General features: G+C 44.3%; 1 long non-coding RNA gene across 2 annotated transcripts in view; it reads right to left on the bottom strand.

Annotated features, from left to right (window-relative positions):
* LOC308665362 overlaps positions 1–20822 on the bottom strand; it is a 165739-nt gene that overhangs the window by 26285 nt on the left and 118632 nt on the right. For both annotated transcript variants that reach the window (XR_014025889.1, XR_014025890.1), the window contains exon 3: positions 958–1296. This is a non-coding gene — a long non-coding RNA (uncharacterized lncRNA). The remainder of the gene's footprint in view (positions 1–957; positions 1297–20822) is intronic.

Here is a 20822-nt window from a genome sequence, read left to right as displayed (position 1 = left end):
TTTGCAATTGCAGCATGACTGGGAAGGATGAAAACTGCACTAGGGTTCATGTCAATAGAGATTCTTAATCATCCTAGATCATGGTTGTCCCAAAAGTGTTTTTTTTTTTCAAAAGGCAACTGGACTTTCTTGGGGGTTTTTTCCCTTTGAAAATGTCTTACTTCTCATCTTTGGTGAAGCTGGATTCCTACAGCTAGGGAACCACAGGTTAGACTGGGCTACAATGGAGTTGACTAATTTGCATTTCACCATATATTGTGGGACGCGGTGGCTCAGTGGGTTAGGACGCTGAGCTTGTCAATCAGAAGGTCGGCAGTTTGGCGGGTCGAATCCTGAGTGCCACATAGCAGAGTGCCTGTTACTCGTCCCAGCTTCTGCCAACCTAGCAGTTCGAAAGCACGTAAAAATGCAAGTAGAAAAATAGGGACCACTATGGTGGGAAGGTAACAGCGTTCCGTGCGCCTTTGGCGTCTAGTCATGCCGGCCACATGACCACGGAGACGTCCTCAGACAAGCGCTGGCTCTTCGGCTTTGAAATGGAGATGAGCACCGGCCCCTAGAGTCGGAAACGACTAGCACGCATGTGCGGGGGAACCTCTACCTTTACCTATATATTGTGGGAACCCAGCCCTTACCTTTGCATTTTGGGCAAACCCACAATTGCCTTAGCTTAGCCGGATGACATTGGTTTTGGCACTGCACACTTTACAAAAGCAGCTTTTTCTCCTTAATGCAGGTTTACCGGAAATGTGTGAATTCCGTCAGAGCAGAAAACTGGTCCAGTCACATTATCATGCTAATCTACCTTCCAAAGTTATTCTGAGATGTACATACTTGCTGCTTTTAACTCCTTAGAGGAACAGATGTAGCAATACATCTGAATCTCCCTCAGGGTAAAGCTAATGAGGTGATAAAACAAGGGTGGGTGATCAACAAAGAAGAACTTGAATTAGTTACCTTGTGTTCCTATTTTCTGCTCTGGTCCAAAACATTTGCATCACAATTCGCAGGTGCTCCATTTTGTTTCTTCTTTTTATGCCAATCACTCTCTGGCTTATTTCCATTTTCCTTGGCTTCAGAATCGAATCCTTTTCTTTCTTCTGCTTCTTGTTTTTCTCCAAAGATGTTATAGTTGCTGGTCCATTCCATCCACACGCCTCTTATGATCACTTTGAAAAGGCTGACACAAACATCCACTCAAAGGTTTGTTTGTTTGTTTTTCTAGTTCAAAAAATTGAATATATTCTAAGAATCCTATCCAAAAGATAGCCTCACCAGTTCGATCTTCTTAGGTGTCTGGGGAAAGAGAAGAAGAAGAGATTGTAAAGCTGACGAACACAAATCACAACTTCTACCATAAGATCAGCTTATTTTAAGAAATCATCACCCTCGCTAATGAGAATTAGCATTCTTCATCTTTAAAAGATGTTGTTTTAGAGCAGGGGTGTCCAACCTTGGCAACTTTTAAGACCTGTGGACTTCAACTACCAGAATTGCTCAGCCAGTCTGGGAGTTGAAGTGCACAAGTGTTACTGGCTAGGACAGACATGTCAAACACAAGGCCCGGGGGCCAAATCTGGCCCGCAAAGTGGTTTCATGCAGCCCGCGAAGCCATCCTGGAAACAGTGAGGGAACGGCCCCCACTGCCTTGGCCCCAGCCCAGAGACCCTCCTTCTGCCAGAGACCCTCAGATCTGTCCCACTCCTGCCCGGGTCCCCATAGGCACCCTTGATGCGAACGATGTAGAGCTGGCCATGCCCACCCAGTAGGCCATACGCACTCTAGCCATGCCCACCCAGTAGGCCACGCCCACCCTGGCCATACCCACCCGGCCCCCTGAGGGCAACCGCAATGCTGATGCGGCCCTCAATGAAATTGAGTTTGACACCCCTGGGCTAGGAGATGCTGGAAACTGAAGTCCGCAAGTCTTATAGGCACGGGAACTCTGGGAGTAATAGTCCACAAGTCAGACTTGCAGGAGAATTCTGGGAGTTGAAGTCCATGTCTTACTGGCTGGAGGATTCTGGGAGATGAAGAACACAAGTCTTACTGGCTGGGAGATTCTGGGAGTTGAAGTCCACAAGCCTTACTGACAGGGAAACTCTGGGAACTGAAGTCCACAAATTTTAATTGGCCAAAGTTGGACACCCCTGTTTTAGAGGAAAGCTGAGAAATAAGCTCTAATTTAAAAAATAAATAAATAAAGAGGGCCCCATGTAAACCAAGTCAGTAACAATCTTCTACACCTTCACTCTAAGGAATTCATTTTATATCTTTCTTTTGGTAACTAAGTTTATGTTTTGTTTCCAGCCAGTTTCTGACAAGCAAAGTGAATGGGGGGAAGCCACATCTGCTTAACAACCTGATTTGTTGAACAATGGCAAAGATTTGCTTAACGACAGTGGTAAAAATAGGTTGGGTGCGACTCACTTAGTAACCACCTTGCTTAGCGATGGAAATTCTGGTACCAGTTATAGTTCTAAGTCGAGAACTACCTTATAAGCAGAGCCGGTTAGTTTATGCTGTCAAAAATCAGAAGTTTGGTAGCACCTTTTCCAGCCAAACAATTTTATTAAAAGACTTTGGGAGCTGCAGCTCACTTCACTGAATGCATAAAGTGATGAGATTAATAGTAATAGCAATAGCTTTTAGACTTATATACCACTCCATAGTGCTTTACAGCACTCTCTGAGCGGTTTACAAATGCCAGCCTATTGTCCTCAACACTCTGGGTCCTCATTTGACCGACCTCAGAAGGATGGAGGCCTGAGTCAACCTCGAGTCAGGGTCGAACTCCTGGCAGTGGGCAGAGTTAGCCTGCAATGCTGCATTCTAACCTCTGTGCCACCATGGCTCCTGGTGATGTAAGATACATTTGAATTTAAAGACCGTGTTTACTGAAATATATATCAGTCTAAACCAGTGTTTCTCAACCGCGACACCTTGAAGATGTGTGGACTTCAATTCCCAGCATGCTGTTTGAGGGATTCTGGGAATTTTAAGTCCAGAGACCTTACAGTTGCCAAGGTTGAGAAACACTGCTCTAGACCAGGGGTAGGCAACCTTGGCTCTTTTATGACTCGTGGACTTCAACCCCCAGAATTCCTAAGCCAGCATGGCTCAGCATGGAAACCTCTCCCTTTCCCCTCAGCATGGCTGGCTCAGGAATTCTGGGAGTTGAAGTCCACAAGTCCTAAAAGAGCCAAGGTGGCCTACCCCTGGCTGTAGACACTCTATACATCCAACGAAGTGAGGTCACAAAAGCTGGTGCAGTATAAATAAAATTGGTGAGCTGGAAAAGGTGCCACCAGGCCTCCTGCCGCTTTGATTCTAGCTATCGCTGAGATGGAGAGGAAAAACAAAACCAAGCAAGACAACTGGGAAGAGTTTGTGTGTTGTGTGCAACCATGTGTACCTGCTGAGGAATTTGCGCACTATGCTGAGAATGCTAACTTTTAAATTTCAAGGGCTGTTTACATAACAGAGCCAGCCAAGTCCGTATATGTGTGTAGAATACAAAGCAGGTAGATCTGCTGATCCTGGTATCCTGGTATCACTCCAGTGCACCCAATGCACCCAGAGCGGGGCGATTTATGATTAAAGATTAAATGATGTTTAAACAAGGCTTTCATCTAAAGAGCAGAAAGGTTGCTAGCCGACACTTAACAACTTTGGTGGCAAACTCATGTTAGCTATGAAAAGGAATCCATCCTACAGCTGGAGTACAGTTGTGATAAGAAAAAAAAGGAAAAGAAACTCCTCTCTCTCTCGTTTGCATATAGGTAGTCCTTGATTTACAACAGTTTGTTCAAAGTTACATTGTCATTGAAAAAAGCGACCATTTTTTCACGTTTACAACAACTGCAGCATCCCCAGGGTCACGCAATCCAAATTCAGATGCTTCCCAACTGACTCATACTTATGACGGTTGCAGTATCCCGGGGCTCATGGGATCCCTTTTTGTGACCTTCGGACAAAGCAAAGTCAACGGGGGGGGGGGGGGGGAAGCCAGGTTCTCCTAAACAACGGTGTTACTAACTTACTAACTAACTGCAGTGATTCACTTAACAACCGTGGTTAAACAAGATGGGGGAAAACTCACTTCACAAAGGTCTCACCTAAGCAAACAGGTGAGATCGTAAGTCGAGGGCCACCTGTAGTATATGAAAAATGTTTGGAAGAGAGCCTTGCAGCAGATCGTAAGGTGAGCTTTGGGGATTTAATTATGTGATCCACCTATTTCGCCTACCCAACTCGTAATTTCATTACAGGTTGTCCTCAACAGCCATTCATTTAGCGACCAAAGTTGCAACGGCACTCAAAGAAATGACTTACGACTGATCTTTGCACTTACCACTGCTGCAGCATCCTTACTGTTGTAAGTTGAGGACTACCTGTAGATGGATTTGGAAGATTGCCAATGGCCATCACATGAGCCCAAGATATTGCAACTGTCATACATACATACATAAAAGGTAAAGCTTCCCCCGCACATGCGTGCTAGTCGTTTCCGACTCTAGGGGCCGGTGCTCATCTCCGTTTCAAAGCCGAAGAGCCAGCGCTTGTCCGAGGACGTTTCCGTGGTCATGTGGCCGGCGTGACTAGACGCCAAAGGCGCACGGAACATACATACATACATGCTAATTGCCAAGCACCCAAATTTTGATCCCATGAAGCTTGTAGAAATTTCTGCTTTTCAATAAAACTGGTTAATTGGAAAAGAATTTTTCTTTTGTTTTGTTTTTCTACTATCTGTCCAATGCACAAACCTTTCTGCCCAATACATTCTGTTGAAAATTAGCGACTTGATTCACACTTAACAAACGTACTTCAAAAGGCTTTATTTCATTAGCCTTATGACCACTTATCATTCAGGGCTAATAGAAACCTTTGATTAAAAAAAAAAAGTTTGAAACTTTCAGTGGGATTAATATTTGTGATTAATATTTATATATTACTTATATGTAAGGGTGTAGGTCTATACCAGGGGTCGGCAACCTCGGCTCTTTTATGACTCGTGGACTTCAACTCCCAGAATTCCTGAGCCAGCTATGCTGGCTCAGGAATTCTGGGAGTTGAAGTCCACGAGTCATAAAAGAGCCGAGGTTGCCTACCCCTGGTCTATACATATGTTTAAATGTGTGTTATGTATGTGTACACTTTGAGAGCAATCAACTAAATTTCATTTTTAATGTGTGTCGTTGCGCCTGCAGGAAAAAAATGACAATAAAGGTTATCTAATCTACAATATATGAAACTAGGTTATGGCTGAATGCACTGGGTGAATTAAAGTAAAAGTCAGGTAGTCCTCGACTTACGACCGATCACTTAGTGACTGGTTGAAGTTACAACAGGCCCATCAGAAGCTATTTATGACCCAATTCAAAGTTATGACACCCTGCAGTCACGGTTGCATTTTGGGCTCTGGGGCATCCTGTATGTAGTTACATGACTCTGGATTTTCAACATTTCTTTTGACATTTAATTTCTGACATTTAATTCCAGTTTCTGGGGGTAGGAAAACACCCACTGGGTAAAATTGATTCACTGTAACAACTGCAGCGCTCACTTAATGATTGCTGCAAAAAAAAGTCATAAAATGGAGTCTGGTTACCCGGTGTCCTCCTTAACGGCTGCAATGACATGGGATTGTAATTCTGGGGTCAATTATGGTCGTAAGCTGAGGACTACCTACATGGTGGCATCGTATGTCAAAAGGTCCTCTAAGCAGAAGGAAAAGCATCAAATGACTTACAGCAACTCAGAGGCTCACAAAATTTATGACAACATGAGCTAGCGTAGACCCGGGCATCTGAGTAACGGCAGGAATGGAAGGATACAGTGAATAATTTGTTTTTTCCTGTGGCAATTCTCTCTTCAAAACTATCTCTGTGCAAATAAGCCAGCCAAGACTTCAATTACACTTTGCTGATTTTCCTAAGAACAGAAGTGGAAGGCCTCAGCTAAACGAATGGAGAAGGCGCGGGAAAAACACACATCCTTATCCACGTTTTTGCCAAGTGAATACATAACAAATACAACGTACATGTTTGTGTGTGTTGTTTGTGTAGAGATGTGGGGGCGGGAAGGATCAGAGGTCGGCAAGGTAGAGTGAAACAACCTGAACTTTGAATTTACTGGGTTGCTTCCAAGCAGGAACAAGCATCTAACCAAGGGGCAAAAATAAAGATTGGAGAGGTGATCCGAGGACAGGGAAGCTTGACAGAACAGTAAAAATGAAGAAATCTGGGAGAAAAGTCTTTTATAAGTAGGACTTACAAGGTAAATAAAAATAATTAAAATAGAATAGAATAGAATAGAATAGAATAGAATAGAATAGAATAGAATAGAATAGAATAGAATAGAATAGAATAGAATAGAATAGAATAGAATAGAATAGAATAGAATAGAATAGAATAGAATAGAATAGAATAGAATAGAATAGAATAGAATAGAAAATATGGAGTGGAGTGGAGTGGAGTGGAGTGGAGTGGAGTGGAGTGGAGTGGAGTGGAGTGGAATGGAATGGAATGGAATGGAATGGAATAGAATAGAATAGAATAGAATAGAATAGAATAGAATAGAATAGAATAGAATAGAATAGAATAGAATAGAATAGAATAGAATAGAATAGAATAGAATAGAATAGAATAGAATAGAATAGAATAGAATAGAATAGAATAGAATAGAATAGAATAGAATAGAAAAGAAATATGGGAGGGACCTTGGAGGTCTTCTAGTCCTGCCCCCTGCTCAAGAAGAAGACCCTATACCATTTCAGACAAATGGCTGTCCAATCTTTTCTTAAAAACTTCCAGCAATGAGGCAGCCACAATTTCTGGAGGCAGGTTGTTCCACTGGTTAATTGTTCTAACTGTCAGGAAGTTTCTCCTTAGTTCTAGGTTGCTTCTCTCCTTGATTAGTTTCCATCGGTTGCTTCTTGTCCTGCTTTCAGGTGCTATGGAGAATAGCTTGACTCCCTCTTCTTTGTGGCAGCCCCTGAGATATTGGAACACTACTACTACTACTATTACTACTACTGATGATGATGATGATGATGATGATGATGATGGAAGGGACCTTGGAGGTCTTCCAATTGGTGCTCTTCAGAAGCGTGGATTTCAAGAATGCCTCAGCCAGGATGGACATTGCTGAAAGCCTGAAGTCCACCTATCTGAAGGCTGCCCAGCTGGGAAAGGCTGGTTTTCAGATTAGTTTTGCCGAGAGCTAGATAGAGATTAGATCCCTAGGATCTCATGGGATTTCCAGCACTGTTCTAACATACATATGCTGAGAAGAGCAACAAGTGTGATTAGGGGTCTGGAGGTTAAAACCCTAGAAAGAGTGCAGAGAGGAACAACAAAGATGAGAGGTTAGAATGATGAAGGATTGAGGGAACCGGGTATATCCAGTTTAACAAAGAGAAATTGGGCATTGCATGATAGCAGTCTTACAATATTTCAGAGGCTGCCACAAAGAAGAGGAAGTCAACCTATTCCCCAAAGCACTTGAGGGCAAGGCAAAAAGTAACAACAGATGGCAACTTACTAAAGAAAGATTCAACCTAGAACTAAGGAATAATTTCCTGACAGTGAAAACAATTAACCAGTGGAACGGCTTTGCCTTCAAAACTTGTGGGGGCTCCAACACTGGAATTTTTTTAAAGAAGGGACTGGATTAGCCATTTGCCCAGAATGGTATTGGGTCCCCTGCTTTGGCTAGAAGGCCCTTCCAACTCTGTTATTCAGTATTCTGTTCTGTATTGCAGGGCTTTTCAACCTTTTCACCCATTGTACCATTTTCAGGATATGGCAACATCCGAGTACCACCAGTCGCCTAGCAAGGGGTCAAAAACTTGATGACCAAAAGAAAAAAGAAAAAAAAAGGACTGTTCGAAGTTACAACAGCACTGAAAAAAGTGCCCCCCAAACCACAGCCAAGCAAGACACCTGCCTGCCCGCCTGGCGGCGCTCTTCCTCCTGTCCGAGGTTTTCATTGTTGTGAGCATTTCTGTTGAGGATTGGCAGCGGGGGTGGGGTATTCCCCCCCCCCACTGTCTGCTGGGTGGTTGCAGCAGGTTTTGGTCTCTTCACATGACCTTGGGACACTGTGACCGTCATAAATATGAATCAGTTGCCAAGCACCTAAATGTAAATCACAAGACCCTGGAGATGCAGCAACATTCCAGCTGATCGGCGCTTCTTCTGGGCTCAGAAGTGCCAGGATCAGCACTCAGCTCCAGCTGGAGCCTGGCGCTGATCCTGGCGCTTCCGCTGAGCCCTGACAGCCCTGCAGCTCCAGCCGTCTCTCGCTCAGGCTTGTGTGGTGCTGCCACCAGTTCAGCTCATTCCCCTCCCCCGCTACCATTTTTCTAGGATGGCCGCGTACCACCTGCCAGGTGCCAATGTACCACAGCTGGTACCCGTACCACTGGTTGAAAAGCCCTGCTGTATTGTATCCTGCTGTGACTGGTTAAGCCTGGGTTGAGAGATTGATGTGTTCTGTGAAGCTAGGAAGAGGGTCGTTAAGGAGACAGACAGAAAGGAAGAGAACAGTTAATGTTACTTCTAGAAGGAAAGATATGAATCAAATCCAGGTAGTCCTCAACCTATGACCACAATTGACCCCCAAATTTATGTTGCTAAGTGAGTAATTTGTTAAGTGAGTTTTGCCCCCATTTTATGACTTTCCTGGCCACGCTAACTGAGTCACTGCAGTTGTTAAGGAACACGGTTGTTAAGTGAATCTGGCTTCTCCATTGACTGGGCTTGTCAAAAGGTTGCAAAAGGGGATCCCGTGATCCCGGGACACTGCAGCTCTCATAAATATGTACCATTTCCCAAGCATCCAAAGGTTAAATCCCATGACCCTGGGGATGCTGCCATGGCCATTAGTGTGAAAAATGATCATACGTCACTTTTCTTCCACCGCCGTCGTAACTTCGAACGGTCACTGGATGAACTGTTGTAAGTCGAGGACTGCCTGTAAAATGAATTTCTTCAAACTTTGTCCACACCACCTTTGGAACTGGAGGATGAACTGCCAGGACTATAAGGCTGTCACACAACTTAAGAATCACAGCACTGTGCTGGTGCAGAAAATTTGACTGAAGAAGGATCAATGTCTTCCCCAATGTCTCTCTATTTCTAAGGATGGGAACGACCTCAGTTGGATCATGAAAAAAAAAGCCTGCAGCTGCTACTGCCCTGAATCCTTCAGTTCTCGTAACTTCAAGAACTGATCTCTGCCAGTGTTTGATTTACTATTAAAAAGATTGCTGATCCTAACTGCCAAAAGCCTCAGGACCAAAACTGCCCCAGGCTCCCCTTCAACCACTTTTGCCAAAACACAACAAGTTGGTTGCCAGACTACCTACATTACACCAAGCGCCGAAGAGACGGGCCAGCCTCAACCAAAGACTTTCCCAGCAATCAATCTCTCGGAAATTCTGGATGCCGATTCTCTTAAGTGTGTTGTTTCCACCACCCCCCAACAATAAAAGGTAGGGCAAAGGCTTTAATTAGCATTCCTGAGCTGCAGGGCGCCAGCCTGCAGGAAAATCCTGGAAAAGCATGATGGTGCTTATAATTTTCCTGTGAATCGGTGCACCTGTAACGACATGACAAACAGTCATCAGAAAGGAATCCGGTGTGGGGAAAATTAGGGTTGCTTTACTCCAAGGTTCTGCTCCGTGGGATCAAAGAGTAAAACAAAATGCAGAGTTTGCACACCCTGCTTAACCTGAAGGAGGAGAAGGAAGGCGTGTCTCAATCACTTCCATATCTCTGTGTTTTTAGCCAAGATCCACTTCCATTTTCCTTTGTTTGCAAAGCACATCTGAGCAGGCAAAACCGGAAGGACAAGAACATCTGCAGAAGAGTCTTACAATAGTTTACTGCTACATAACGGGTGATGGAGCCCATTTGGGAGAATGCCTAGAAGCAAAATGGAGGCTCCGGGATCTAACCGAGGCCATTCATCTGCTAAAGGTTGATAGTTTGGAAGTAACACAGGGGTCCTGGACACAATGAAGTTGCCCAGCCCTCATTTAAAATAAACAAAAGCAGCCTGAGATAATTATAAGATCCATGTCTTCTGGATTGCCTTCTCTACAATCCCTAAACCCTCAAGTTTATTTATAAGCCGCAGTTCCAAACTATGGGGAAATGCAGTTACACTTACGTCAAACACGTTTCCTAATATTGCATTCCCTGCATGTAAATTAATGTGCCAATAACAGCTCTCAATTACCAAAACATTCCTTTTGTAAACATTTCCCCACTGATCCCAAATACAGGGTCTTAATTCAGCTAAGAAGCATGCCACAAACTAATGGAAATTTACAGCAACACCATCAGGAGGATAAAATGGATCAAAATGTTACAATTTCCAGTCATTAAAACTTAATGCCTATCAAACTCTGTCCAGGGTGAGAGAAATCAGAGGAACATCAATCAATCAAAAAGAAGAAATCAAATGACCAAGACTCATTCTCTAATGAAAGAGGCAGAAAAAATAAATAAACCTCAACCTGGAAAAATATTTATCCCAGCATCCCCAGGATTATTGTTTTGTTTCTTTAAAACAAAAATGTTTTCAGCAAATTTCAGCATGTTTGCAAAAAGGGGGAGTTATATTGACTAACATAACTGGAAACCAAAATGCACAAGTTTTGCTTCAGAATTTAAAAACAAACGAACGAACAAACAAAATTTAGCAAGCAGATTGTCATGTAAGGGAACACCCTTCACAAGACTTGGTTTCCCATTATTGGGGGCCCTGGAAATCTTGTGTATCACAAAAGCGCATCTTCTTGGCAGCCTCCTATTCTTCTGCTTCTCTTCTTGTTTGGTGTAAGTAAAGTTAACGCTACCCATGTACAAGGAGTACTCAACTTATGGCTATCTGTTTAACAACCGTTCAAAGTTACGACAGTGCTGAAAAAAGTGACTTAGGCCCAGCCCTCACACTTATGGCCCTCAGTGTCCCTATCATTAAGTGATCAAAATTGTCCCTATCATTAAGTTTTAAGTTTAAGTTTTATTAAATTTTTATACCGCCCTTCTCCCGATCAAAATTGACCTGTATTTACAATAGTTGAACCAACTCGGAATCAACTGATCTCCCTTTGTGATCTTCACAACCAGCTTCCAGAAGAAAAATCAATGGGGGAAATCTACATTCACTTAATAATCCGGTGATTCTCTTAACAGCCATGTCGATTCGCTTAACGACTATGGCAAAAATGTAGTAAAATTGAGCACGACTCACTTAATGACCACATCGCTTAGTGATGGAAGTTTCAATTTTGGTCATAAATTGAGGACTCCCTGGATTGTTCTTAAATTCTCCTCCTCTGCCACCTCCCAATTATTTATGTCTGGAACGTTTCAGTTTTTATTTGGAGAAAAAGATGTTTGCCTCATTTCTTATTTCCCGCATATACGCACGTCGTAGTTTGGAGACAAAACATTGCAAACCAATTTTTCCAAGCATGGTTCATTCCCCTTTGTAGATCCTTAATCTTATTAATAATGTGCTAATCGTGCTTCTCTCAAGCCACCCAGAGTCACTTCGTGGTGAGATGAGCGGCAAACAAATTTAATAGATAAAATAAAATAAAAGTCCCCGGACAAAACTAACCTTTTCCATTTTTCTGCAACAACTTTAGGAGGGATGTTAGCACGAAACACCCGGCAAACTCCCTGGAAGAATGAAAACATAAACGGATCTTGCTCTGGATCAAACCCAACTAGTACATCCATTCGCTATGTACCGTACAGGTAATCCTCGACTTACAACAGTTCGTTTAGTGACCATTCAAACTTACATCATCATTGAAAAAAAAGTGACTTATGACCATTTTTCACATTAACAACAATGGCAGCATCCCCAAAGTCATGTGATCAAAATTCAGAGGCTGGGCAACTGACTCATATTTACGACGGCTGCAGTGTCCCAGGGACATGGGGATCACCTTTTTGCGACCTTCTGACCAGCAAAGTCAATTGGGGGGGAGCCTGATTCATTTAACGACCGTGTTACTAGCTTAACATCTACAGTGATTCACTTAACAACTGTGGCAATAAAAGTGGTAAAACTGAACGACTTCTCTTGCTTAGCAATAGAAATCTTGGACTCAGTTGTGGTCGTAAGTTGAGGGTTATCTGTATACACACCCTCCTTGGGTGTGACGCCACCGGGCCCTGCCTCTTTCTTAGTTCTGATTCCACAGCCTTGGCAAGGCAAGGCTGGCTAACCCATCAGCCCTAATGGGGGCAAAAGAGGGGCAAAGAATTGGCTGCAGAAGACCGGCCTAAAACTTCCAGATTATGGCCTTGTTTTTGTGCATGAGCCGGCCCAGAGGCGAGACTCATTATGCTTTTAATAAGTAAACGAGCACTCTTGCCATAAAAGCTGTCGGACTCAATAACTGCCTACGCTGATAAAAGTCATTTCAGGTGAAGATGCCAGGCGGGGTAGCAGAAGGTCGAGAGACGTCACCTGCTTTTAAATATTCCAAGGCTAATTGCTCAGGTGAGGGAGCCGATTCAAGGACGCGCCACTGAACCACACACACAGCAAGCCAACTCTGCCTGGACAGGATTCTTAAATGAGAATGGAAATGTAGACTCGGGCAGGTGGCCCCATAATTACGCACATCTCTCGATCTGTTACGATTCTTTCCTCGTTCAGATCTGCTTTCAGACCCGAATGTTGTTGTTTTTAATCACTATTTGCAATGGCTTTAAGTAACGGCTCTTTTACATTTCTCGCTTTATTGGATTTTGTGCATGCTGTCCTGGGTCACTTTCCGTGAAGTGGGAGGACGTATCAATTTGAGAAGGGAAACGAATGAAATCCAGCAGCGGCTTTCAAAGAAAGGGACAAGATGTCAGAGGAAAAGGAGCTACGGGTCGTGGGCTCTTAGCAAGTTACTTAGCAACCGTCGTACCCAAAGAACCGAAAACGACACCTGGAGTTCCGTCTGAGTAGTCCGTTTGTTGCTGTTTCGCCAACAGCAGGGGTCCTCAAACGTGGCCCTTTTATGACTCGTGGACTTCAACTCCCAGAATTCCTCAGCCAGGCAAGCTGGCTGAGGAATTCTGGGAGTTGAAGTCCACAAGTCAAAAAAAGGGCCAAGTTGGAAGACCTCTGGCCTACAGACGGAATCTTGCCAGACTAAAGCAATTATCTGCAATAACTATAGATATGCTCTCTGGGGTGCTGGGAAAGGGCCGTCCTTGCCCCTTTTCCTACCCACCAGACATTCAAAGTTCTGCTGTGTCTTTGTCCTATGTGAAAGAGCCCTTCCCTCCTGCAACTACATTCCAACCCAATCACCTTCCTTTAATCTGTACAACTCACAGTGAAATCTGTGATGCTCCCATCGCTTACTTTACCCATCACAACCACACAGTGGGACAGTCTGGGCTGAGAAAGAGGCGCCAGCCCAAATTTACTCAGCTGGCTTTCATCCCTAAGGGAGGACAATAACTTACCATCTCCTGGTTTCAGATCTAGAACTTTCACCATTACACCGTAATGGTTACCTGGAAAGTCTTCAACTAAGAATGGCGGTAGTAGCATCACTGCTGTCTACCTGATGCCATACAGATGTGCTGGTAATAAAATTCCCAAGACTCCAGCTGGCAAACTTGCTCTGCTTTAATCTTGGCATAAATCAGGCAAGCTTTTTTTTCCCATGTGAAAAGGCAAAGAAAACCTTAGCCTAACAAGTTGTTCCATGTCAAGTCACCTTATCAAGGGGGATCTTCTTGTTGCTTAGAGGCCAAGTGCCATGGACAATCTTTTGATGTAGCATTGTCCCCAGATGTATGACATGAGATCTCTGCCCAACCCGAAGGATTTTTGAACCCTTGGCTTGAGTGCGGGATCTGTTTCATTTCAGAGCCAGGTTCTGTTTATCTATCGCTCGTGCATGATGGAGAAAATTCAGAGGAATGTAGGCAAATATCAAATATACTTAAGGCAAAGGATCCCCTGCATGGATTGCCCCTGTGATTATGTAGGATAAACGGAGAGGAAGCTAACCACCAGATTGCAAGAACACAAACAAGCGGTCAGACAAGGAGACTAGTAGCCTCATATTGCTATGAATCAGGACCGACATTCAATTTTGTAGCTACTAAGACTGTTGGCTGAGCAGGGACAAAAATAGCCAGGGAAATGTTTGGGAAACGTCAGTTAACAGGCGTGCTGATTTACCACCAGCTTATCAAATATTTAGGAGCTGAGGGCATAGCAGCACAAGGAAACAACAGCCAATCACCAGCCATCAACACACCAATCAGCCAACAGGAAGGCACCACATAAACACGACTCACAGAACAGCCCAAAGCACGTATTCCAGTAGAGAAATTCCCTGAAGATGGGCTCTAGCATGAGTCCAAAAAGCTCGGAAGAGTAAAATCTCTGGTTACCGGCGACAGACCCAAATTCAATCTTGCAAAATTCAGATGCTCTTAATAACCACATCTTCATTTTACACAATACTCAATCCTCACGAGATGCCACTCTAAACTAGTACCTTCCACAAGACTTATAACTGGTCACTAGTGACCGTTCAAAGTTTCAAACCACCTGAATCAAGGAAGTTACAACCCAGTCCCAACAGTCCTCCCCTTCCCCCCCCCCCGCCTCAAAGTTAGGTGCACTAGACAACAGGGCCACTTTTACAGCTGTTTGCTGTAACCTGCAGTCACATGACTGCTGACACTTCTGGGTTTTGGCAAAACGGCACTATTGCACAAAAAAAGCAGTTTGCTTACCGACTGCAGCAATTGTTTGATGACTGCCACAAAAAAAGGTCATAACATTGGGTCAGTCACATGACTGACCAGATTTACAAGTGTCACAACATACAACATTACTGGGCAGGTTCCATTACGGCTGTAGATTGAGGATTATTTGTAATCACTTATTTTTTAAAAAAAAAATCACATTTCCTTGCTTGTTGGAGAAAGGAGCCACCTGGCACTTGGAATTCTGCCTGTACGTTTATGCTAATTGTTGCAACAGAAGGATAGTGACGTCCCAGGTGGGAAAAGAAATTTGAAGAATTGGGAACTCTTAAGTAAAATACAGGCAGTCCTTGACTTACAGCAGTTCACTTAGCGACCGTTCAAAGTTACAACGGCACAGAAAAATGTGACTTATCATCATTTTTCACAGTTACCACCTTTGTAGCATCCCCATGATCATGTGATCAAAATTCAGATGCTTGGCTACTGGTTCCTATATTTACGACCGTTGCTGTATCCTAAGGTCATGTGTGATCCCCTTTTTGTGACCTTCTAAACATGCAAAGTCAGTGGGGAAGCCAGGTTCGCTTAACAACCAGGTTGCCGACTTAACAACCGCAGTGGCAAGAAAAGTCGCAGAAATTCACTTAACAACTGTGGCAAGAAAAGTCGCAGAATGGAGCAAAACGCGCTTAGCAAATGTCTCGCTTAACAACGGAAATTCTGGGCTAAAAATTGCGGTCGTAAGTGGTGGATTACCTATAGACCTAATCAAGCCTCTTGGAAGCTCAACAGGTTGACTCAGCCTTCCATCCTTCCGAGGTAGGTAAAATGAGGACCCAGATTGTTGGGGGCAATAAGCTGACTTTGTAATAATGCCGCTTGGGGTGTGTGTGTGTGAAAGCCCTAATAAGCAGGCATATACATAGGGACGCGGTGGCTCAGTGGGTTAGGACACTGAGCTTGTCGATCAGAAGGTCGGCAGTTTGGCGGGTCGAATCCCGAGTGCCGCGTAGCAGAGTGAGCGCCTGCTACTCGTCCCAGCTTCTGCCAACCTAGCAGTTCGAAAGCACGTAAAAATGCAAGTAGAAAAATAGGGACCACTACGGTGGGAAGGTAACAGCGTTCCGTGCGCCTTTGGCGTCTAGTCATGCCGGCCACATGACCACGGAGACATCCTCGGATGAGCGCTGGCTCTTCGGCTTTGAAACGGAGATGAGCACCGGCCCCTAGAGTTGGAAACGACTAGCACGCACGTGCGGGGAACCTTTACCTTTACCTTTACCTATACATAGAATGAAGGCTATTGCTAAGCACATTGATTTGTGCTTAGAGTGTAAGCCGCCCTGAGTCTTCGGAGAAGGGCGGGATATAAATGGGATTAAAAAAATAATGTTTGTTTATTTATTCGTGAAAAATTAGGCCTGCATAATTCGATGGCCTTTTCTAAAACGTTTGCAATGCAATCTCGCAGGATTCTGCAGGTCGCAGCAAAAGGGAGCTTGGGAGACCCACTAAGAGGCAGGAACATGGGACATTTTAGCAAAAAGGAGAGAGAAGTCAATCGGTGTAACGCCCAGTCAAAACACACACACACACACACACACACACACACAGAGGAATGGCTTTCTTTTTTTTTTTACTATTTTGATAAGGGGCAGTACAAAGCAGCGATAAGCTGCAATGTTATCAAACAAGAGGCCAACACTGAAGGACGCGGAGGATATAAAAAGACCACAGCAGCCAATAGCAAAGCAGCCTCGCCAGGAAAAATACAAACAGCCCTGAGTGTACACAGAGCTTTACAAGCCAGGGTGCTGGTTGCAACCGCTGGCTGATCGAACCGATGCTGCGCCCTTTCAAAAGTTAAATCCCGACAGGACTTGAAAGGGCCCGGCTGAACCCGAAGAGGCCAAACGGGGAGCCGCTCAGAAAGCAAGTGTGAAAGGAGAATCTGGTGATGGGAAAGTCTTCCTTGCCAGCAATCGCTCACTGCCCGCACACCAAAATCTTGGCCCTCGGATCTGGCCACAGATGGTGGCTTTGACAGCGGCAACCTTTGAAGGTTTATCTGGGAATAAAGTCTCCCTGAATTAGACAGCTTACTTACTGGAGACAACTGAGGCCTGCTGCTTTCAAGGCAACTGGAAGGCTGGACTATGGGTTCAATCTTTATTTATTTATTTATTTATTTTATTGGATTTATATAGCGCCCTTTCCCGCAGGACTCAGGGTGGTTTACAGGGTATTTAAAAGAAGAAATACAAAAGTTAAAAACAATTAAAAATAATTACAACAGTCCCTGAAAAAGTAAAAAAAAAAAACAATTAAAATTAAAATTAAAATTCTCAGCCTGGGCCAGAGAGCTCGAAGAGCCAGGTCTTCAGGTCCCGGCGGAATGAACGGAGGTCGGGGGCAGTCCTCAGCTCCACGGGCAGCTGGTTCCAGAGGGCAGGCGCCCCCACAGAGAAGGCCCTACCCCTGGGTGTCATCCGCCGGCATTCTTTGACCGGCGGCACCCTGAGAAGACCCTCCCTGTGGGAGCGCACTGGACGAAGGGAGCTTGCTGCCGGCAGCAGGTGTTCCCTCAGATATCCCGGACCCTCGCCATTTAGGGCTTTATAGGTCATCACCAGCACCTTGAATCTCACCCGAAGGGCAACCGGAAGCCAATGCAGCTCGCGGAGTAGAGGTGTTACATGGGAGTATCGGGAAACCCCCATCACAACTCGGGCGGCCGCATTCTGCACCAGCTGAAGCCTCCGAGTGGTCCTCAAGGGCAGCCCCATGTAGAGAGCATTGCAGTAGTCTAAACGGGAGGTCACGAGCGCATGAGTGACTGTGCGTAGGAAAGGGACCAGCCTCCCAGTATTGTTACAGGGGTCCCAGCTATTCTCTAGGTTTATTAGTAGGATTATTGGGTTGGTCTAGTGCAGAGCTCTTCAAACTTGGCAATTTTAAGACCTGTGGACTTCAACTCCCAGAATTCCTCAGCCGGCCAGTATTGATACAGAAGCCCCAGCTCTTCTCTAGGTTTATTAATATGATTGGTAAGTGAGCCCCTGTCCAGCCTAGACGAGTTCAAATCACCAGGACCAGACGGATTACACCCCAAGGTTCTCAAGGAACTGGCAGACATGATCTCAGAACCACTGAACTATATTTTTCAAAGATCCTGGAGCACTGGGGAACTACCAGAGGAATGGAAGAGAGCTGATGTAGTTCCCATCTTCAAAAAAGGGAAAAAAATAGATCCAGGAAACTACAGACCTATCAGCCTGACCTCAATACCTGGGAAGATTCTGGAAAAGATAATCAAACAACAAATCAGCGAACACCTTGATGCGAACAAAGTTATCACTAAAAGCCAACATGGGTTTGTCAAAAACAGATCGTGCCAGACAAACCTTATTGCATTCTTTGACCAAGTGACAAAACTAGTGAACCAGTGTAGATATAATTTACTTGGATTTCAGTAAGGCATTTGATAAAGTAGATCACAACCTACTACTTGATAAGATAGAAAAATGTGGGTTAGATAGCATCACCACCAGATGGATTCGTAGCTGGCTGACAGGCCGTACTCAGCGTGTGGTCCTCAATGGAACCGCATCTACATGGAAGGAAGTGTGCAGTGGGGTGCCCCAGGGATCTGTTCTGGGCCCAGTGCTCTTCAACATCTTCATCAACGATTTGGATGAGGGGATAGATGGGGAACTCATCAAATTTGCAGATGACACCAAGCTGGCAGGAATAGCCAATACCCCAGAAGATAAGCTTAAGATACAGGAGGATCTGGACAGACTCGAACACTGGGCACTATCTAACACAATGAAATTCAATTGTGAAAAAAGTAAGGTTCTACATTTAGGCAGGAAAAATCAAATGCACAGGTATAGTATAGGTGGTACCTTGCTCAATAGTAGCAACTGTGAGAGGGATCTCGGAGTCCTAGTAGACAATCACTTAAATATGAGCCAGCAGTGTGCTGCAGCTGCCAAAAAAGCCAACACAGTGCTAGGCTGCATTAATAGAGGGATAGAATCAAGATCGCGTGAAGTACTAATACCACTTTACAATGCCTTGGTAAGGCCACACCTGGAATACTGCATCCAGTTTTGGTCACCACGATGTAAAAAAGATGTCGAGACTCTAGAAAGAGTACAGAGAAGAGCAACAAAGATGATTGGGGGACTGGAGGCTAAAACATATAGGGAACGGTTGCTGGAATTGGGTATGTGTAGTTTAATGAAGAGAAGGGTGAGGGGTGACATGATAGCAGTGTTCCAATATCTCAGGGGCTGCCCCAAAGAAGAGGGAGTCAAGCTATTCTCCAAAGCACCTGAAAGCAGGACAAGAAGCAACAGATGGAAACTAGCCAAGGAGAGAAGCAACCTAGAACTAAGGAGAGAAATTTCCTGACAGAACAATTTACCAGTGGAACAACCTGCCTCCAGAAGCTGTGAATGCTCCAACACTGGAAGTTTTTAAGAAGAGACTGGACAGCCACTTGTCTGAAATGGTATAGGGTTTCCTGCCTGAGCAGACCTCCAAGATCCCTTCCAACTAATTATTATTATTATTATTATTATTATTATTATTATTATTATTATTATTATTATTATTATTATTATTATTATTATTATTATTATTATTATTATGAAGCAGCAACGGGTGGAAACTCATCAAGGAGAGAAGCAACCTGGAACTAAGGAGAAATTTCCTAACAGTGAAAACAATTAACCAGTGGAACTCCTTGCCTCCAGAAGCGGTGAATGCTCCAACACTGGAAGTTTTTAAGAAGAGACTGGACAGCCATTTGTCTGAAATGATAGGGTTTCCTGCCTGAGCAGGGGGTTGGACTAGATGACCTCCAAGGTCCCTTCCAACTTTATTATTATGATTATTGGGTTGGTCTAGTGCAGGACTCTTCAAACTTGGCAACTTTAAGACTTGTGGACTTCAATTCCCAGAATTCCTCAGCCGGCCAGTATTGATACAGAAGCCCCAGCTCTTCTCTAGGTTTATTAATATGATTATTGGGTTGGTCTAATGCAGGGCTCTTCAAACTTGTGGACTGGCTGAGGAATTCTGGAAGTTGAAGTCACAAGTCTTAAAGTTGCCAACACGAGCCTAGAAAGTGGGAGATGGTGAGTTCTCTAGTCCCACCTTCGCCACGAAAGTCAACTGGGTGACTTTGGGCCAATCACTAGGAGACTGTGAGTTGTAGCCCAGCCTTTAAACATTAAAACTGGCTGGGTGACCTTGGGCCAGCCCCGCTCTCTCCTGGCCCAACCCACCTCGTAGGGTTGTTGTTGTGGGGAAAAAGGGAGGAGGAGGAGGAAGTGTTGGCTGTGTTCGCCCCTTTGAGTTATTAATAAAAATAATAAAGGGGAGGATACAAATAAACAAATCAGATCAAAAATTAAATCTATCCTGCCTTTATTTGGACAACTCAAAGCAGAGCACAATGCTCCTACCTTGATCCCCACAACAACAAAAACCATCACCCTGAGAGGTGGACTGGGTGGAGAGACAAAGAGGGAGGGACTGTCAAGTGACCAAGACAGCCTTCATGCCAAAGGCAAGACTAGAATTTATAATCTCCCAGTTTCTAGTCTAGCACCTTAACCACCGTACCAAACTACATATATATAGGCAGTCCTTGAGTTAGCCCAGGATTGCTAAAAGACAAAGTCATAAAGCGAGACTGCATGGCTTACAATGGTAATCCCATGGGTCACTAAGTGGGAATTGGCAAGAATCCCAGGTAAAGAATGGTAGGAAGGGGAAGCCGGAAGAAATTGTGGGAGGGCTGCACATAAGGCGAGGATTACCTGTCTGCCAAACCACAGTAATCACATGTATTGTATCTATGTATCTAATCAATCTATCATATCTAATTTTGTGTGTGTGTGTGTGTGTGTGTGTGTATACACACACATACATACCAACTTATCTAACCCAGGAGTAGGCAACCTTGGCTTTTATGACTCGTGGACTTCAACTCCCAGAATTCCTGATCCAGCATGGCTGAGCTCGGAAACCTCTCCATTT

This window comes from Vipera berus (genome assembly GCF_964194415.1).
Source record: "Vipera berus genome assembly, chromosome: 3".
NCBI lineage: Eukaryota > Metazoa > Chordata > Lepidosauria > Squamata > Viperidae > Vipera > Vipera berus.
This window is presented reverse-complemented; position numbering and strand designations above follow the sequence as displayed.